Source organism: Alligator sinensis, unplaced genomic scaffold (genome assembly GCF_000455745.1).
Source record: "Alligator sinensis unplaced genomic scaffold, ASM45574v1 scaffold660_1, whole genome shotgun sequence".
Lineage (NCBI taxonomy): Eukaryota > Metazoa > Chordata > Crocodylia > Alligatoridae > Alligator > Alligator sinensis.
Window position 1 is genome coordinate 1331961 of NW_005842237.1, and position 18539 is coordinate 1350499.

Genomic DNA, 18539 nt, shown 5'->3' on the forward strand with positions numbered 1-18539 from the left:
CCAGTTGCAAGCCCCACAGCTGATAATGCTGTCACCACTGTTAGCTTAGTCAGCTGCAGGACTGGCAGTGGGTGGTGCAGTCCTCTGGCTGGGAGCCCCACAGCTGATGGGGCTCCCAGCCACAGGAGAACATTTAGCCACAGGTGCAATTAATGCCATGATTAGAACAAGCTACAAAGTTAATCCACAAAAAAAACCAAAAAACTTTGGTAACTTTGTAGTTTATTGCTTGTTTTGTCATGCCATTAATTGGTTGAACATATAACTGGGTCACAACTTAAGGCCCTGGTTAATCATGCCTTACATGTAATGTGTAGAGGGGACCTGAGACAAAGGGATACAAGACTGAGTAGGCCTAGGAAAGGGTTATCATTGGAGAGTCCTGAGTTGGTCCAGAGAAATGCTACATTTGGAGGAAGCCCAGATTAAGTACTGCAAGAAAAGCCCTGAGCTAGGAGGAACCCAGGTAGGACTTAGTGGGCCAGTTAGCATTTAATAGGGAAGGCAGGACCAAAGATGGTATGGAGGTATGGGATGGTTATAAAGGTGAAGTGGGAGGCTATATGTATAAGGATCCCACCCTGGGTGCCTATACACATGCAGGGGAGGCATTTCCAAAGGTTCTATAAACTTTTGAGCGCCTGTACACAGGACGATTTTCACCATTTAAAGCATTCTAGAGCCATCACTTAATATACAAATGCAGGGTAGGCATTTCTGAAGGTGCTTACTTAAAGTGCTTTTGGTACAGTACCTTAAAACTTAACAGATGTTCCATGGCTTAGTGCAGGTTTTGTGCCTTGCTGTAGTTCTGTAGAGTAGGAGATGGGGTGCCAGACAATGCAGCCTGAAGCCATGGAGAAGGCCCAGTTAAATACACATACAATAAAGGTGAACTAGGTAGGCTGAGATGTACTACCAGAGTTCATCTTACATTTAAAAACATATTGTGACAGGACCAAGGCCCAGGGGTGGCTCCTGCCCAGTTCTGCCTCCAACTTTGCCCTCCTTGATTTCTAACCCACCATGCCTTGCTCTTAATTAAGGTTGAATAAGGAAGGCTGCACACAGGCCTTAAAGTGAGCCTTAGTCCATTTAAATAGCATTGGGTCTCCCCCAGACCCCAATAGTCTTGATTTGGCCCTTAAGCTCTATGGGCCCTCTCAGCCTATCTGTGCCCGTACAGAGCTTTAAGGGTTAATTGCATATCTGTGCCCCTCCATGGCATCCATAGCCTTAAGGACCTATTTTGTGGCCCCGTCTTCCCTTACCCCACACCTCACAAGTGTTACTGGACCATCACGCTATTGTGGAGGTCTTGGCGATATCAGCCTCCTCCCATCTTGCTTTCACTGGGCCTTTCACCACAGACCCACAGTACTGGGTGTGGGTTCAAGCAAACTGGACTAGGCTCCAGCCCCCCTGACTGTGGGTCCTGGCAGTGGCCCCCTGGGCCTTTAGGCCCTCCAGGGCCCTGAAGCCACTCCTGAGGGGGGATTCTGTATCCAGTTCCCAGCTCCTCTCTGAGCTCCCGGACCCTCAGCATCTCCAGTTCTCTGAGCATGCCTTGAGTGAGGTCTCAGCAGGGCTCAAGGCTAAACCACTGGTGCAACTTAAATAAAAAGTATCTTGACCCTCTGACATGCACCCCCAATCTCTCTCTGGGTTTAGCACAATACAAGGCCACTTGCCTGCATCACCAAGACTTTCTCCCTGCCCCAGGCAATTTCCCCTGTTCCCAGGCCAGCAGAGTTTCTTACCCAGTTTCACTATCTGTTCAAGAGCCCTACTGCCCTGCTGCCAGGAGCTCCTACCTGCAAGGTTCTCCAGGCTGACCTACCTGACCAACTCAGACACTGGGCCCAGCTCCCTTCCTGTCAGGTGAGTCCTTAATCAGCCCCCTTCAACACCTGCAAGCCACCTCTCAGGCTGTTTTCCCTCTGAAATAGACAGGCACACCCCTGTACCCTGTCATGCACATCAAAAAAGTTCTAATTAAGGTGACTTCCACCATTTTAAAAGCAGTAGTGTTGCCCATGTGCATTAAGAGACAGCTTTAGAACATTTTAAATAGCAAAAATCGTCTCATGTCTAAGCACCTGCTAAGTCCTGGTTGGTGGATGTGCCTCATCCTGAAGAGCAGGTTCTTCTCCCAGGGTTGTGACCACTGAAGGAACAGTAAAGTGTGGCAGGTGAAGGAGGTGAGGATTTTGGAGAGAGGTCCTTACTGAGGGAGGATATTGCTTCAATTGGAGGAGGTGCTGGTTCCTGCTTATAATGCAAAGAATCTCTTTTAACATTACTATAATTTATCCCCATATAAAATGGGTCCAAAAATCTCAAGAGTGATTTCTGTAATAGTTTGCTTATTGTGATAGTGCTTGGAAGTCACATTGTTGTAAGCACCTAATAAACACAGAAGCTTGCAAACCTAGTATACAGCAAGAGACAACAGGTAGATGCAGACAGTCAGGGAATGATGAGACAAAAATCAGTCAACATGACAACCAGAAATCTCCATCAATAAATGAGAGAAAGTTAGTGAAATGGCAGTTGCCCCTGGAAATTTTGGGCTTCCTGTTCAGCAGCTCCCATTGTGTGCACCTGAAAGGTGGTCACATTTTCATAAACGCTCAACACGTGGTAGTGACAATGGGAGTTTGTGGGAATACACCACTTGAAAATTTAGCCCCTTCATTTACCTATCAAGAGAGTAAATTAATTCTTTGAAGTTTAGCCATTCATACAAATCCAGATACAGGCATGCACACACACATACTTTCTATCATTTATATTATTTCCTATCTGAGTGATACAGAACTGTTTTTTGGAAAAGAATCCCTTAATATATGAATAAGTGACTGACAGATTTCTGTTTCAGTCTGCTTCTTCCACAGTCATGGTCAGATCTATTCTGGCATTAACTACCTGTTTATTATGTGCACTAATCTCATTTTTGCTTGTACAGTTCAAAAGGAAATCTAAAAAGAACCACAAAAAGTTTTATGATGGAATAAAGCCTCTGAGACAGCTTCCCCCTGGCCCTAATTTAAAATATAAAGTCCCTGAAGACTGTCTGCTACACAAGTCCATTTCAGAACATAGCTAAGAAAGCCCACTGCTCCTTTTAGGTACCACATGGCAATGAAGACCTGTCCTGCGGAGCAGCATTTGACATTTCAGAGGAGTCGCACGTGAAAATGACAAGGATAAATTCCAGATTCAATGCCCTTTGTAGGCAACTCTCAGGCAAATACTTCTTATCAAAAATCTGTCAAACTTCAATGTGAGGTTTAAGGTAATACATTAAGCATGCTGGGATGGAGTGTTTCTTCTTAGTATGTGCCTCCTAGAAAGGAGGTTCTATTTGTACAAGAGATAGAGCCCGGAGAAGTACAGGTTTAAAGGAGAAAAGAGGACTAGAGATTATTAACAGGCAGTTTTACTTCACATCTGTGCTGCAGATATTGAGGTAGACTAAAACGTGACACGGCCCACTCCCATTTCTCCCTAAATTTGGCATCTTAGATTTGAACAGGACATGAGTTAACTTCTTGGAAGCCATTGCAATGCACAGTACTGTCAGTCAGGTTGTCAGTTTTCTGACAGATTGTTGATATGGACACTTTAATCATGTAACCCGTTAGGCTTTCCTGCAAGTTTTCTACTCGTGCTCTCTTTTTACACTGGTTGCTGTGTAAAGTCCAGTTAAGATGGTTGCTCCTGCCTGAAGCACAGCCACAAGTAAAGTAGCCAAGCAAGAAAATTGTTTGTGTACTACAGAACTGTTCCTACATTTCTTAAGAAAAGAGAGATGGCTTTGAAAATCTTGAGGCTTTACAGAGAGTATTTCTGCACCTCTTTTTAGGACAGCCTACTAGCACATCCCCTCATCTAGCCCAAACCTGTTCCCACTATTATTGAAAGTCCCCTAGTTCATCTGATGGAAGAAATCAACTCTTTTCCTGAACTCAAGGGCCCAACATCAAATCTTTCCTGCCCCACCTTGGAATATGCTTTAGACTGAAAATACAATAAGTCTGACAAAAACAATAATACAACTTCCTGTACTTGAGTTCCAGCCCTGTTATACCTCATTTCCTGTCTCTACTGCCCACAAGTAGAGACAGGAACCAAGTACAAAATAAGAAAGGAGTAGTGAACAGACTGATTCCTAGAAGCTTCCTTCAAGCACAGCTCTTTTAGAATACAGTCTGCCCACTCTTTCTTTCTCCTATGCTTAGTATACAGCTGCAGCAAAGGTCACATCTAAATAGCAATATAGATATACCCACAGTGGTGATGAAAATCACAGTTTACACATTTCTTTCATTCACTGGAAGCTTCCACTTATTTATGGCTGAGAAAATTGTAGGGAAGATGGATTAGAAGATAGATTAACCTTACCCTCAGTTTTTATCACTCTGAATATGCCTTAATTGCTCTTGTCTCTAACTAAGTAAATATTCTGTATGATGCCTCTTGCATGAACTATGGTAATTGAGCAGTCTATTAAAGTTCTGGCTTTCATTCTTGGTTTTCTCTTGTCCTCTAGTGGTTATATGGACATGCACAGGTTTCCTTGAATACCTCTCTGATGGGGAAGTTGAGCCTTTTTGTTAAAGCAAGTCTGGTTTCTTACTAGGGTGTAGAATGTCGTCCTTTTCTAATAGTTTCTCCTTAATGATCCCTGTTGTTGAAAGTCTTGACTCTCGATAAATGACCAGTCACTGATAATTAAAACAATCATAAGCTGCCCCAAAGTCAAGTCTTCCAATTCACAGGACAGCAGGAGCTGTCACTGCTGTGAAGAATATGTATTCTCTTTAAGAGAGAGAATGCATTGCTCTATCGAACAGAGACAAAGCAGGGTTGCCAACACAAGAAATTTATTTTTACTCACAGTCTACATACTTTTTGCTGGAAACCAGATGTTTTTACTGACACATGTGTTTTGCATAATGCAAATAACAACCTTTCTACCAAACTCTGGATGGCAGTGACAGGGGCAAGCATCGAACTTAGGGGGTTTAACACCAGTCATAGTAAAAAAAATATTTGGCTGTCAATAAAAAGTTTGCAGATTGTAAGTTAAAAAAATGTATTGGGTTAGAAGCCCTGATGCTGACATCCCTGCCTGCACCCTGTACAGTGCTGCCTCTACCCCCCAGTGGAAATGTGACAAGCTTTTTCAGTGCCTGGGGTGATGATGGGGGGAAAAGCGGGGTGCTGACCAGTGAAGAGCAAGGGGGAGGGCTGGGCTAGGAGGGGAAGGGGAGGACTTCTAAGACTGACTAGGGGCTATGCAGGGCTGCCACTGCTGCCATGGAAAAGACTTCTGGGGGCAGGCGGCCATACTGGTGCCCAGTAGGGCTGTGCAAAATTTCACCGAGTGTTCCGTTTTGAAGCTATTTTGACGTGTTTCGAGCTCGAAACAGCAAAATCAAAATGAAACAAAAGGCACTGAAACAGCTTTGAAACGAAATGAGGGCACTCGAAAAAATTTCTAAAGTTTCAAACCATTTCAAGTTTCAGAGCAGCCCAGTGGTGGGAGGCATGGAAGATCCAGGGCTGTGCGCCAAGCGGCTCCGCAACTCCAAAGAGCTCAGTCCAGTGGGGAGTGCATCCCTGGCTCTCCCCACCTCCCACCAGCGGGCTGCGCTCCATGGGGCTGGCGGAGCTGATCGGAGCGCAGCGCCAACTCTGCCTGCCTCCCGCTGCGAGTCTATGCTCCGATCGGCTCTGCCAGCCCCGTGGAGCTCAGCCTGATGGTGGGAGGTGGGGAGAGCCAGAACTGCGCTCCACCTCCCGCTGCCGGGCTGAGCTCCATGGAGCTGCGCTGGCCATGGACTGTGCCCAGCACCAATCCTAGGCAGCAGGGGCAGCCTTCTGTCATCCAGCGCAGATCTGGAGGCTTGCACTCCTAGGAGGCTTGTGGGGCTGTGCTGGACTCCTCCCAGGGGTGCAGGCCCCCAGATCTATGCCCAGATGACAGGAGGCTGCCACTGCTGCCTGTGGCCAGTAGCAGCATCTGTCTTCCCCGATGCTGGTGCCCAGCACCAGTCCCAGGCAGCAGTGGCAGCCCCCTGTAATCTGGGCATAGATCTAGGGGCCTGCACCCCCAGGAGGAGTCCAGCACAGCCCCATAGCCCTCCCAGGGGTAAAAGCCCCTGGATCTGCATGCCAGATGACAGGAGGCTGCCACTGCTGGCAAGTTTTGCTTTCAAATCTTTGAAGTGCAGTTTCTGGGAAAGCTTTGCACCTTAGGCATTTTCATGATTCCCCATTATAGCCTATGAGAAAAACGTCGAAACAAGTCGAAACAGAGAAACAGTTTTGATTAAACAAAATGGGACAGTGCTTCCAAACAAAATGAAATGATTAAACAAAACACTGTCCCTTTGAAACAGTGAAATGGATGTCAAAATGAAATGATGGTGTTTCGCACAGCCCTAGTACCCAGGGCTGGTTCCCCATTTACCCCACCTAGTTAAGTTACTGACCCTACAAGCCTGTTCTGGCACAGACTCACACCTACTGCCACCCCCTTCCTGGTTCACAGCTCCATCCTGGGCACACCCCCTTCTCCTCCCTTGCTCCCGCCTTCCCCCCATCATATACACACCTTCAATGCAAGCTGCTGTTAGAGGCAGGGAACAGAAAAAGACCCTGTGGCAGCACATGGCTAGCAACCAGTGAGTGGTCTATGCATGGTCCAGAGAGCTGCAAAACCCTGACAAGAATTCAATGCCAGGTGTTGCATTTCCACTCAGGCAGCAAGTAGTGCTACCATGCTCCATCTGTCTTTCAAGGCAGCCTCCAGCTTATTTCCTGCCACAGAGCTTAGAGCTGCAGTGGCTCTGTGTTCTTATAGAAATCCATAATTTTTAATGAATTTTTAGACAGCTGTTTTTGGAATGTTTTTAATATAGTATAACAGGGGAACCTTGCCCTGTTACTGGGAACTGGTGTGACATCCTTTAAGAGTAGAATTTCTGTGGCACAGGCAACCAGCAAAGCGGGGGTTTAAGGAACAGCCCTTAGGTCAAGTCAGCTGACAGGGGACTCACATGACCAGAAAGGGACAGGGCTTTAGTAGTATATATGCCAGAGCAAGAGCAAGGAGTTAGACTTGGGATGACAGCAGTGAAGAGGCCTTGCTGTGAGATGACTGTTTGGCAGGGAGCTTTGGGAATACAACCTGAAGGACCTGATTCAGGGCCTAGAAGAAGTGTGGAAGGCAGCCAGTGGGCTGGGCGTTTGTGTTGTTGCCAGAGAGCTTAAATTTGTGATCAGGTTGTAACCAGTGGTTTGGATGGAACTAGAAAGGGGTAGCTTGGAGGTCTCATTAGTGCCCAAGGGGTATGTGACCAGCTTGAGCCCTGCCAGGGGTCAGGCTCAGGCACAAACAGAGGTCCCAGAGTCTGAGAAGGGGCACTGATAGCCCAAAGAGGAGCAGAGCCTGGTGCAAAGGACTCAGAGCCTGAGAAAGGCAGAGATAAAGACCCGAGGGGCTGGAGCCCAGAAGCCAGGTCTGGAACAGTGGCCTTGGCTAAGGGACCATCCAGAGTAGAGGGGAAGAAGCTAGGAAGGCTCCAACAAGGGAGTAAAGGCCTGAGGTAGCCTGGTGGCTTTTGGGGACATGTCTCACCTGAGTGATGATACATAACATCTGCAAGGCATGGACGTGACTATGGAAGCCATGACTTAAACCCTTAAGGCAAGCAAGGTTGAGAGAGTTGACCACTGAAGAAGAGGGAGCACCTTAGGCTCACCAGTCTCTGAAGGCAGCCTCCCTTTTATGAAGTTTCCACCAAGACATGGCAGGTTGAGAAAGCAAGGTGAGACCATGACAGACAAGAAAGATAGAGCCTGGCAGGGATGAGGTAGCCTATAGGGAGCATCACAATGGTCCTCAGTTGCCTAACCTGTTACACACTGGGTGCATCTATACATGCATTTGATCCAAGATCAGTTTACTTGCAAGTAAACTGTTCACAAATAAATGCTCCTGGGCAGGTGTCTACACATTCAGGGACTAGGGAGAAGATTTGCTGCTCTTAGCCCTGCAATGGGCTCCTGCCACCAGTGTGGTGAGCTCCATGATCTGACTACAGCTGCCAGCTGCCAGCAGCCAGCAGCCCTCTTGAAAAGCCATCCCCGCTCTCTGCTCCCTGGCCAGCCACTTCCCTGGCTAGAAGAAGCCTGAATAGTACAAGGGCAACATGCGGCAGCTCTCTCCTCACTGCTTCTGGCACCCTGCACCATGGGTGCTCCAGTCCCTGCCCCTGGCAGCAATAACCAGTGCCCTGGGCTCCTGTTGGCCACCATGCTGGCCCTGCTGGCCCACCACACCAACTGCTGGCTGGCTCACAGCTGTCTGTCCTCCTGCCCCAGCTTCCTCACATGCAGCAACCACCTGCTCAGCCCCACCACAGCATCCCAGGACTGCCACCACCATGCAGCTGCCACCTGGACCCCATCTAGCTGGCTGGACCCAGGCAGGGATGCTGATGACAGGCTCCTGGACACTACGGCTGGGACCACCCTTGCCTTCCTGGGCTTCCAGCCTTGCTGTCTCTGGGCCCACTGGGCCAGCGAGGACTGGTGGCTACATATCATCCAGCAGACCAGGGACAATCAGCAGTGGCTGGAGGCATTCTGGATGACCTGGGCCACCTTCCTGGACCTCCTGGATCAGCTCCAGCCACACCTGGAGTGGCAGGACACCACCATGCAGCCATCTCTCCCCATAGAAACCTGTCTGAACATCGACCTGCTCAAGCTGGCCACACATGCCAGCCTCTGCTATACGGGCCATCTCTTTGGGGTTGGCAAGGCCACCACTGGAGAAGCCATCCTGGAGGTATGAAGACATGCTGGGGCACACAGTGCCCCATGTGCTTCACTCCCTGCCAGTGGTGGTGGAATTCCATGCCCTGAGATTCCCACAGTGCATCAGGGCGCTAGATGGGACCCACATCCCCATCCCTTGCCCACCCCATGGGGACTGGCCCTACTACAGCCACTGGGGCTCTCACTCCATGGTGCTCTAGTCCATTGTGGACCATCAAGGCACCTTCATGCCTGGACAGAGAAGGTATAATAGGCTCCTGGCAATGGGAGTACCACTTGTGATGGCAATGACAGTGATGCCCACCCCCCAACCCCCGCCCATTGAGGCCCTGGGCAAGCCACACACCTTCCAGTGGAGGCCAGGACACCAGAGTTTGAGAGGCTCTGGCCAACCACCTCCTCCTGCACTCCCTGCTGTAACCCACCTGCACCACTGGCCATGGCACCACCCCCAAGCCTGAGCACCACGCTCACTGCAGACACATCTCAGAAGACCAACAGTTTTTATTCCCCTCACAACAAACCCCTCCTCCCCCTCCCTCCCCAACAAACAGATCCCTCTCCCTCCTCAAAATGCCAGCCCCTCCACTGCCCACCCCACCCACCAACAATAAATTACCCTCTTCCCTGTGCAAACTATTTACAAAGTGATTTGTGTGCTGTCTGGGGTCAAGCACAATGGGGTGGGGGGCACTTAAGGAGCAGAGCCTAGGGACAGGCAGCCAGCACTCTGGCCTCTGGCTGTTCCCCCACAGGTGTGGAGGCCATGGTGAGCCTGGTGGCTGTGGGGTGAGCCTGGTGGGTGTGACAGCCAGTGGTCCCTGGTGCGGATGGCTCTCCCTACAAAGCCAGTGTCCAGCCGGAACAGCATGAAGTCCAGGCTCTGCTGCAGGCAACTCTGGCTCCATGCCCATGTGGAGCTGGGGTGAGTTGTGGGTCTGGGCCCAGGCTGGGGGGCTGGGTAGTAGGGCCAGGGACTTCTAGGAATGGGCCAGGGTCTCCTGGCTGCTAGAGGCAGCACAGGACCTCCTCCCAGGCCCATGGAGAGGCCTGCTGCTGGCCAGTGGGTATTTTCCAGGGGACAGGTGCAGCTAGGGTTGGGAGCTGGGCAGCAAGTAACACAAAGGCAACTGCCAGAGCCAGGATGGCATCCAGCACCCAGCAGTCATCATCCATAATCTCCACTGTCTGGGCCAGGTGTTCTGCTCCCACAGCGCCTCCACCCGCTCACTGTCCAGGGCTAGGAGCTGTGCCCAGATCTCCCAGTCTGCCAGGTCCCGTGGTAATGTCCTCCACCCGCCAGGCCCATGAGCATTCCAGCTGGTCTTCTGACACCACCAGCAGCTGCCCCAGCAAGACAGTGCAGTTCTAGGTCTGACTCTGGCAGAGTTGGTGCATCCACAGGGCCCCAGCTGTGGGCAGCAGTGACCCTGACCCCACATCCTGGCTGCCAAGTGGGGCCTCTCTCCTGCATGCAGCTGTAGGATGTGCAGAGCCACAAGAAAGAAACTATTTGTGAGAGTTTGCAACATTTTTCAAAAAAGATGCTCTGTATCAGGGGCCATGCTCAGCCTGGCCTGAGATTGGGTTCAGGCATGCACAGGTGTCCAAGGACCATGGTAAGTCAACCAGGCAGGCCTGGGCCCAGGCAGCTGCCAGCCAAGCCCCCATCCCCACTCTCTCCCTTGGGGCCAGTAGGCCACTGGGTGCTGTCTGTAGGCAGCCTGCCTCCTTTGCCCCCTTCCCAGAGTGGGAAAGGGCAGGCTCCTGGCAGCACGTGCTGCCTTGCTCTGGACCCCATCCCTCCCCCTCTTCTCCAGCAGGTCAGCCACTCTCTTGCATTGCCATCCAGCCCACAATACCTGGACTTGAGGCAGGGGCAGGGGGTGCAGGGCTCCCAGACAACTGGGACAAGGAGCTGCCCATGCCCCTATCCTCCCTGAAGGGGGCCTCTCCAGAGAGGCACACTGGGGCAGCCCCCCACCGTGCCAGCACAGCGCCCTGAGCATGTCCCTGTTGTGCATCATGGAACTATGTGAGGAGCTGTTTGCATGGACTAAGGAGTGCCCAACCCACTACACCCTGCTGCTGATGATTGCTATGGTGTCATGGGCACACCTGTGCACTGGCACATGACCCTGATTTTCAGCAGTGCAGGGGGAAAGCCCAGGATAGCCTGCAACCTCCACTGCTGCTTGGGAGGCTACCTATGGCTATGCTACACTTCCCTGCCCCCCACAACTGAGGGGGACATTGCTGCCAGCATTGTTGCATTCCTCAGCATGTAAGAGGCCAATAACCACCTAGCTGCAGGGGCACAGGCTGCTCAATCAAATTTTGTACTGGCAGGGGAGAACTCAGGGGCCAGGGGACTGTGGCCAGGCCAGGTAGGAAGGTGAGGGCAGGGGTAGGGGTCAGGAGGGCCTTCCCCACAGTGTAGGACTTACCACATGTCTGGGGCTGGTGTGTCTGGTGATTCTTCTTGGTCCTGGCTGCTCTGGGCAGTGTCCTTGGACAGCGGGGCACAGCATGCAGACACCTGGCCAGGGGCACCCCCAGGGAAGTGCTGGCAGTGCTGGCAGCTGGCAGTGTCATGGCTTGCCATGCCTTGTGGCTGGGCCTGGGACTACAGAGCTGGCAAGGCAGGCACTAGCCCAGACTCCCTGATTTGCTGGTGGTGACTGCAGCCAGGGAGCTCAGTGTTACAGGCAGCTGGATGCCTGAGGGACCCTCCCCCAGTAACGTGTTACCACGGGTGCCAGGCTAGGGTGGGGGCTTGGGCAGGTTGCCCATGATGCTGTAGACAGCATGGCTTTGGCCTGGGTCCAGGGTATGAGGATCTCCGTCAGTTGCTGCATAAAGGGCATGGACTTGCAGGCACTTCTGGACCAACGATTGTGGTTGAATGATCATAATGATCCACTGTGCCTGCAAAGCCTTTACCTTTATGTGGCGCTGCTGGACCAACTGTTTGTGCCCACACTCCCACATCTGGCCTGACAGCCCCCATAGACATAGGCGTTCAAGTGCTTGCCCCACGTGAACTGGTGCTGCACCTCTGCCTCGCCCCATAGCACCACAATAGTTGCCAGTCTCCTTCTGTGACCAGGTGGTGGGCACAGGTGTCAGTGAGAAGGATGTCACTGGGTTCCCACACCAGCTCTCTGGGCCTCTGTGAAGTTGTCCCTGTGCTGCCAGGCCTGAGCAGCTGCCTGCAGCACCCAGCGCAGGGGCAAAGCAGAGGACTGGCAGCCATATGGCAGAGGCAATGCTCTGCAGCACCTGCAGGCTCCAAACAGGTTTCTGGGGGTGGGCTGCAGGCAAGTGGAGCAGGCCCTACCAGCCAGAAGCTGCCTGCAGCTAGGTCTGGGGGCTAGCACACCTGGCAGGAGGCTACAGTAGCCTGCAGCACCCTGGAGACCTAGACAGCCTGCTCCTGGCAGCTGTGCAGCACTGCAGTGCCAGGCAGCAAGCTAGCCTGCAGCCTTCCCAGGGGGACACAGGGCCTGGAGTGACCTCAGGCTGCCTGCCAGTTTGCCCCAGGGATTAAAATGCCTGCAGGCTTTTAAGAGCCTGAAGCAGAGGCTGCCATAGAGGCAACCCAGCCCTGGGGCAAGAGAGGCTCCATGCCCAGAGCCCTGGGGCTGGCTTTAGGCCAGCCCTCTAGTGGCAGGGCTGACCTGGGAGCAAATTTGCTCCCATGTCACATCTACACATGTGTAACTTTGCAGTAACTAATCACAAGTAAACTGGCTAATCATGAGTAAATTGGTCCCACCAAAGACCATGTACAATGAAAGTAGGAACACAGAGTCCAAATAAAAAAAAAATGCCTAGGGGTAGCTCCTTTCATCAACTGATTTGTAGTTTTATGGAGACGAAAAATAAACCCCTCCGGGTTGCTTCCCCAGTGAATCAATTTATAGTCTCGGGGGCAAAGAATAAACCTTTCTTAGTTGCTTCTCATGCCAGGCAGCCCTTAACCAGATCTCTTTAAAAAAGAAAGGGAGTTCTTGTAGGAAGTGGATAAACAAACCAGAACAGTGATTTCATTTCAGATGTTTCCCTAGTTTCTGGTGAAAGAGATATATTTATCTCTGAAGACTTTTAGTACATGTTTGAACAAATGCAGAACAGACAGAGCCAACTGTAAATCAATATAGTTCCACTGAAGACAGTAGACCCATACTAACTGAAAGTCAGCTGTGTATCCAGCCTGTGATGTCTAGTCTGTTCTCAAAGCAAATGCTAAATGGCACTCTGCATATCTTTTGAAGGTTGAATTTTGCCCTGTGAAAAATTAATATCCCTTTTCTCATCATCTAGTAGTAACAAATAATCATAAACGGCCTGATTCTTCACTACACTACATCCTGTGCCATTATTTATACTTGTGTGTATAAAGCATTTCTGTTTTGATTGGATAGTATTTTATCCAAATGTAAAGTGACTGCACTAGGTATAGGTCAGTGAAGAACTAAGCCCAAAGATTTTTAGTAAATGTAGTTTTGATAGTTTTACTCTAGATGGCAGTGTGGAAACAGGAAAAAAGAACTTCCACTGGGACTTTCCACAGCTATGTTAGACCTTCTGCATTCACTATTTTATTACATTTTTAATGTCTGACTATTTAAAATCATATCAAAATCAAAATTCCCAGTGAATTGTTTTGAAAAACACCCATAGGCCAAGTGTTCAAAAAAGGGGTAAAAATCATGAAAACATGCAATAGTAAAAGCAGTATGACTAAGTAATGAAAGTTTTGTCAAAGCTTCATTAACACAATGGATTTTTTTTTTTAATATCTGATTTTAAAATATTAGATTTTAACAGATCTTTGATGAATTCTCAGAAAAGCCATACGTTGTAGGGTTATATTTCTGTGTGGCCTTTTTTCTCCTAAAATGACACAAATGGTATTTAAAACCATGTTCCACTTAGGCTTGGATCCAGACTGCCCGGTGTTTAAATGGTCTAAATTTAATGACCACTCTGTAAAATGTCTTTCTTCTATTCCATGTCTTCTACCTGCACATCCCCAATACACTTATGCATATACAGAAGCCTATGGAAACTGTTTTATGACCCTGATAAGTAGCAGATGTGCATAACTGTAAGCACACAAAACATGGCCTTTGTATATATAACTTAAATGGTTTTGTTTATGACTAGCAGAACAAACACTGTATAAAAGAAGAGATGCTGTTAACCTTAGTTATGCTGATATTTTTGATGTTTGATATCACTGTGAAGGTATTTAAGTGTATTTTAAATTACAGCATTGATGACCTTCTAAATGAAGGTGATCCAGGAATGTTATAGTAAAATCCGGAACAAGGTTAGGAAATATTTATAAAGTGAAATGATATAATCCATCTGGAGGCACACCAGTTTTCATGAACTCACTGGGCACCTATGCTCAGTAACCTTTTTTAATGTGCATTAAAGTGTCACATAAAAAAACATGCAATTACACTAATGTGCAGTAAAATAAGCTACTGCACATTAAGCATAATTTAAAAACTATGCACATTCATTACTGCACATTAAGGTAACCTAATGCACATTTGGTACCAAATTTAATGAACATTAATGCATGTGCAGACATATCCATTGAGGAGGTAACTCCTCACAACTAAGGACTGGGAAATGTTAACTTCTAAAGAATGCCACTGTCGTAATATTAAACTAAGGATACATAAATACTAGGGGCCCCACTCTCCTCCTACTCCCAACTGAAACTGTTTTCAGTATGTTTTCAAATAATTGCAATCTGCACAAGGGTACATGGAAGAAAGGAAGTAGGAACAGGTCTGCTGCTACAGATTTATGCTAAATCACCATCAGCGCCTTCTAAGAGGCTTTTTACATACAGAGAAATGCCTGGTTATTGGTTGATGAACTGAGTAACTGCAACTACAACAAAATAGAACTGGGTTCTACCAAAACCACAAATTCCCAGTAAGGGTGAGTGGAATGAGCAGCTGAATCAGCACCTGTTCTTTAAATGCAAATGGAAAATATTGCCATAATGTGACTCATAGCATAACATTGTGCACTACTCAAAGGCCAAGAATGCAAACTTATAAAACTGTGTCTAACAATTTAGAAATAAATGTTGTATTGCTAGGTTTTTTTCGTTTCTTGTTTTTCTTCCTGTTCTTCTAGATGTTGTCAAATAGTTTTCACTGAACAAGATGAAGATAGCGGTAAAGTCAGTTCTTGAACAGAATTGATTCCTCAGAATCAGACATTGGAATATGGGCTAAGGTTCCTGTAGCCTGTATGGGCTAAGGTTCTGGTTTTCCTGTCACCAGAAAGCAGGTCCACCCCTTTAAGGCCAGAACTTTCTGGGCATGGAGTGCTGGTAAGGAAAGGGTTAAATGCTGAACCTGGCCAGCTAGTCAGCTGAGCAGAAGGGGCAGGACTATAAAAACCCTGGGCAGAGCAGCAGTAAAGGAGACAGCAGCTGAAGGGGAAGGAGTGTGTGTGAGAGCTCCACAGAGAAGCTGGGTGAGTGGTCCAAAGGTGGGAACTACTGAAGCTATGGAGAGATGGCAGCTGCACCACAGCAAATAGTGTAGCTGATGGTAGGGAGCAGAAGCATGAACCCTGCGAATGTAAGCTGGCCTGCTGCTTTGCTTGATTATATTGGTTGGTGGCAGTTATTATTTTTCCTTTTTTTTGATTATTGAATAACACTGGTGGTTTGGGTGAAGCTATTAGGGGAAGGAGGAGGCCTCATAGGGGATCCACGGCAGCATGGGGACCCCAGCACCAGAGAGGGCACAGCATTTGGAGGTGCACTGACCCCAGTGCCAGAAAGGATGCAGCATTTGGGGGTGCTCTGATCCAGGCGCCAGAGAAGGCACAGCACTTTGCAGGGCTGCGGAGAGCCCGAGTGCCAGGGAGGTGCAGTGCGAGACAGGGCTGCGGAGAGCCCGAGTGCCAGGGAGGCGCAGAGCGAGGCAGGGCTGTGGAGAGCCCGAGGAGGACCAGGGGACCAAATTGTAACAAGGCCCAACCCCAGAAAAGGTTAGAGCCTCAGAGTCAAACTCTGTTTGGTGGGTTTTGGATGGGGATGCCTAGCTAGAGAAAGTCCGGGGCCAGGTCCATGTAGGTGAAAGACCCCAACATACAAAATACAATAGGCAGTCTCCTGCTTGCAAGAACATCAACAATTTCTATCAAGACGTAGCAGACAAGTAGAGGGCGGGACATAAGAACTCCAAAGAAGACTCAAAGGGTAAGGTGCAGATTAACAGGGAAGATGGCGCTGGGGGAGGGCGACCTGTTACAGTTCCTGAAAAAGAAGTGTGCTGTGTGCCATTTTGCCATTGCCCTTGCTCGATGATAGGTTTACCATGGTACAAAGGTAGGGTGATTAGTTGCTTATATACTTTCAACCTAAGTTGAGAAACTCATTTAGATGGGTTGCAACAGTGTGGAGGTGGTAGCAGCACCCTATGGACACTTGAACAACACCACAAAAAGTAGAATGAGACTAATTTTCATGGCTAGTGCTTCATAAGCAACCCAACACCATATCCACCCAGGTTCGAGCTCCCCCACAATTTATGGATTAAACTAAACAGGATTCGCTCTGGAGCTGGATGCTTAAATGCCACACTCCATAAGGTTGGCTTAAAGGACAGTCCAATATGTGAGTGTGGTGATGCACCACAGATTGCTGACCACCTCCTCATGTGTGCAGCACACCCGTGGACCCAGGATGAGGACCTAGCAAGCATCAACAATATAGCATTATCATTGCTTTAATGTGGTTCCACCATATTCAGGATCTGTAGAGGGGAAAATTAAGTATATGAGAGAAGAAGAAAAGAAGATTGCCCCTACTAGGGAACTTGTATGAAGCACTCATAAAGGCATGTCAAGGTATACCTGTGTCTCAGTCCCAGAGGCATAATAAGCATTTTCTATGCTTTGGACAGCAGAGGCAGCTGAGCTGGAAGCAATGGATGGAAGGGCAGCAGTGGTGGGTGCCATTCTTGCCCCGTCCTCCCTCCCAAATCAGCAATCAGAGTTGGTGTACTGATGACCCACCCCTAGTTATGCTACTATTTGGTAATTTTAGAATTGGAGGCCTGTTGTGGAGGTGGAAAGAGACAACCCAGGAGAACAGAATGATTTCAGCAGCATTCCATGTATCCCAAAAGGAAATATGCTAAGGTTCAAGGGTTTTTTTTTAATATTATTAAATTAAAATTCCCATTTTAAAACTGCCCCAGTCTATAAATGCAACACATCAAGTAAGTAAACAAGGTACACTAAGAAAATATCTAGACTGTCTCACAGATTTCTCCTCTAAAAGGGAGCTGACTTGGAAAAAAAACTGCAGTTTGTTACCACTTAGCAGTGGGGCTGCTATCTAGCAATGTTCACTGTCATTAATAGAAGTTATGGGGGAAAAAGATGTTTGTAGACTTACTCTTTGATGTCTCCCTCTGTCTGGTGCAGCACTTCCACAGATTCACACATAGCCATCTGGTGACCATCTGTAGCTTATCAAACATAGTAGGACAATTCCAAGCAGCTAACAAAGCCAGAAACTTGGTATCTGGAGCCTCCATATAAAGACCTAGGATCCTAGAATTTGATCCTCTCTAGTGCTTTACCTGATATTTTCCCTGAATACTTAGAGCTTAATTCAGCTCAAAAAAAATGGTTTTAACTCATCTGAAAGGAAGAGAGCTGCACCCATATGCTTCAGGCTGAGTATGGCCCCCATTTAACTCCATAATACCCACTGGTACAGACTTGGAAACTCTGATTTCTGACACCAGTTGAGGCTATGCTGCTGGGAATTCACTATTGGTACATTCCAATCAGGACCCTAAAGAGTAGGCAATTTTAACTTGTCGCAGAGGTGCCAAAAATCCCTACTGAAAGGTACTAAAAAGCCCTACTGCCCCTGCTTTGAAGTGGTCAAATCAATGCATTGAGACTGTACATCCTCCAGCCCCGCTTCATCACACTCTCTTACTCTGCAGCACTGCTTGCTCTTCAGGCAGGTCTGAATCCTTCTCGTCACCCAACATATGCCAATCTGTGACTGTCTTGAACTTCCAAAATCCGCTCTCTAGCCTTGTGCCTTTCTTCAGCACTTGCCATACATCACGGGTAAGCCTTGTATGTTTGTTTGAGCCAAGTACCAGGAAAAGAGAAAAAAGTATTGCATCTCCCTCTCAGGAAGTTGGTGCTTTAACAGTAGATCATCCCCTTTCAATACAAAGAAGGACCAGAAGAATATGCAGTATTATTTTGCAGCCTGTCTAGATGGCAGCTACTGCTGCTCATTCTGACCATCCCATTGTTCATACCTCTAAACGCAAGCACCACCAATGGGCCATGAACAAAGTAATCTATCATTATGTCCCCAAGTCCCATTGGGACTCCACTATTTTCAAACAAAAAGATTGGGTGCCATGGCTCTGGTTCATCTTTCTCACTCCAAACTGTTTGGGAAATGTCAGAGATATAGGCCAGTGCTATTAAGCTGGTGTTTGAGAAGGTATATAATTAGGGCTCTATTTAAATTGCAGTTGGACTTACCAGTTTCACATGTTGGCCACAGTATAAAGAGCAAATTCCCTGATTGTGCTCCAGCAGATCTGCCCCCCAGCGCTGATTGGCAGAGAGCACTCCCCCTCCCCCCCCCCCCC

At 48.5% G+C, this 18539-nt stretch overlaps 2 long non-coding RNA genes across 2 annotated transcripts in view; one reads left to right on the forward strand and one right to left on the reverse strand.

The window, feature by feature from the left end:
* LOC102379778 overlaps positions 1-795 on the reverse strand; it is a 58682-nt gene extending 57887 nt beyond the window's left edge. The window contains exon 1 of the long non-coding RNA XR_001358318.2: positions 755-795. This is a non-coding gene — a long non-coding RNA (uncharacterized LOC102379778). The remainder of the gene's footprint in view (positions 1-754) is intronic.
* Positions 796-15333: 14538 nt separating this feature from the next.
* Positions 15334-18539, forward strand: part of LOC112550886 — a 4037-nt gene continuing 831 nt past the window's right edge. Inside the window, exons 1-2 of the long non-coding RNA XR_003094950.1 lie at positions 15334-15369; positions 17868-17997. This is a non-coding gene — a long non-coding RNA (uncharacterized LOC112550886). The remainder of the gene's footprint in view (positions 15370-17867; positions 17998-18539) is intronic.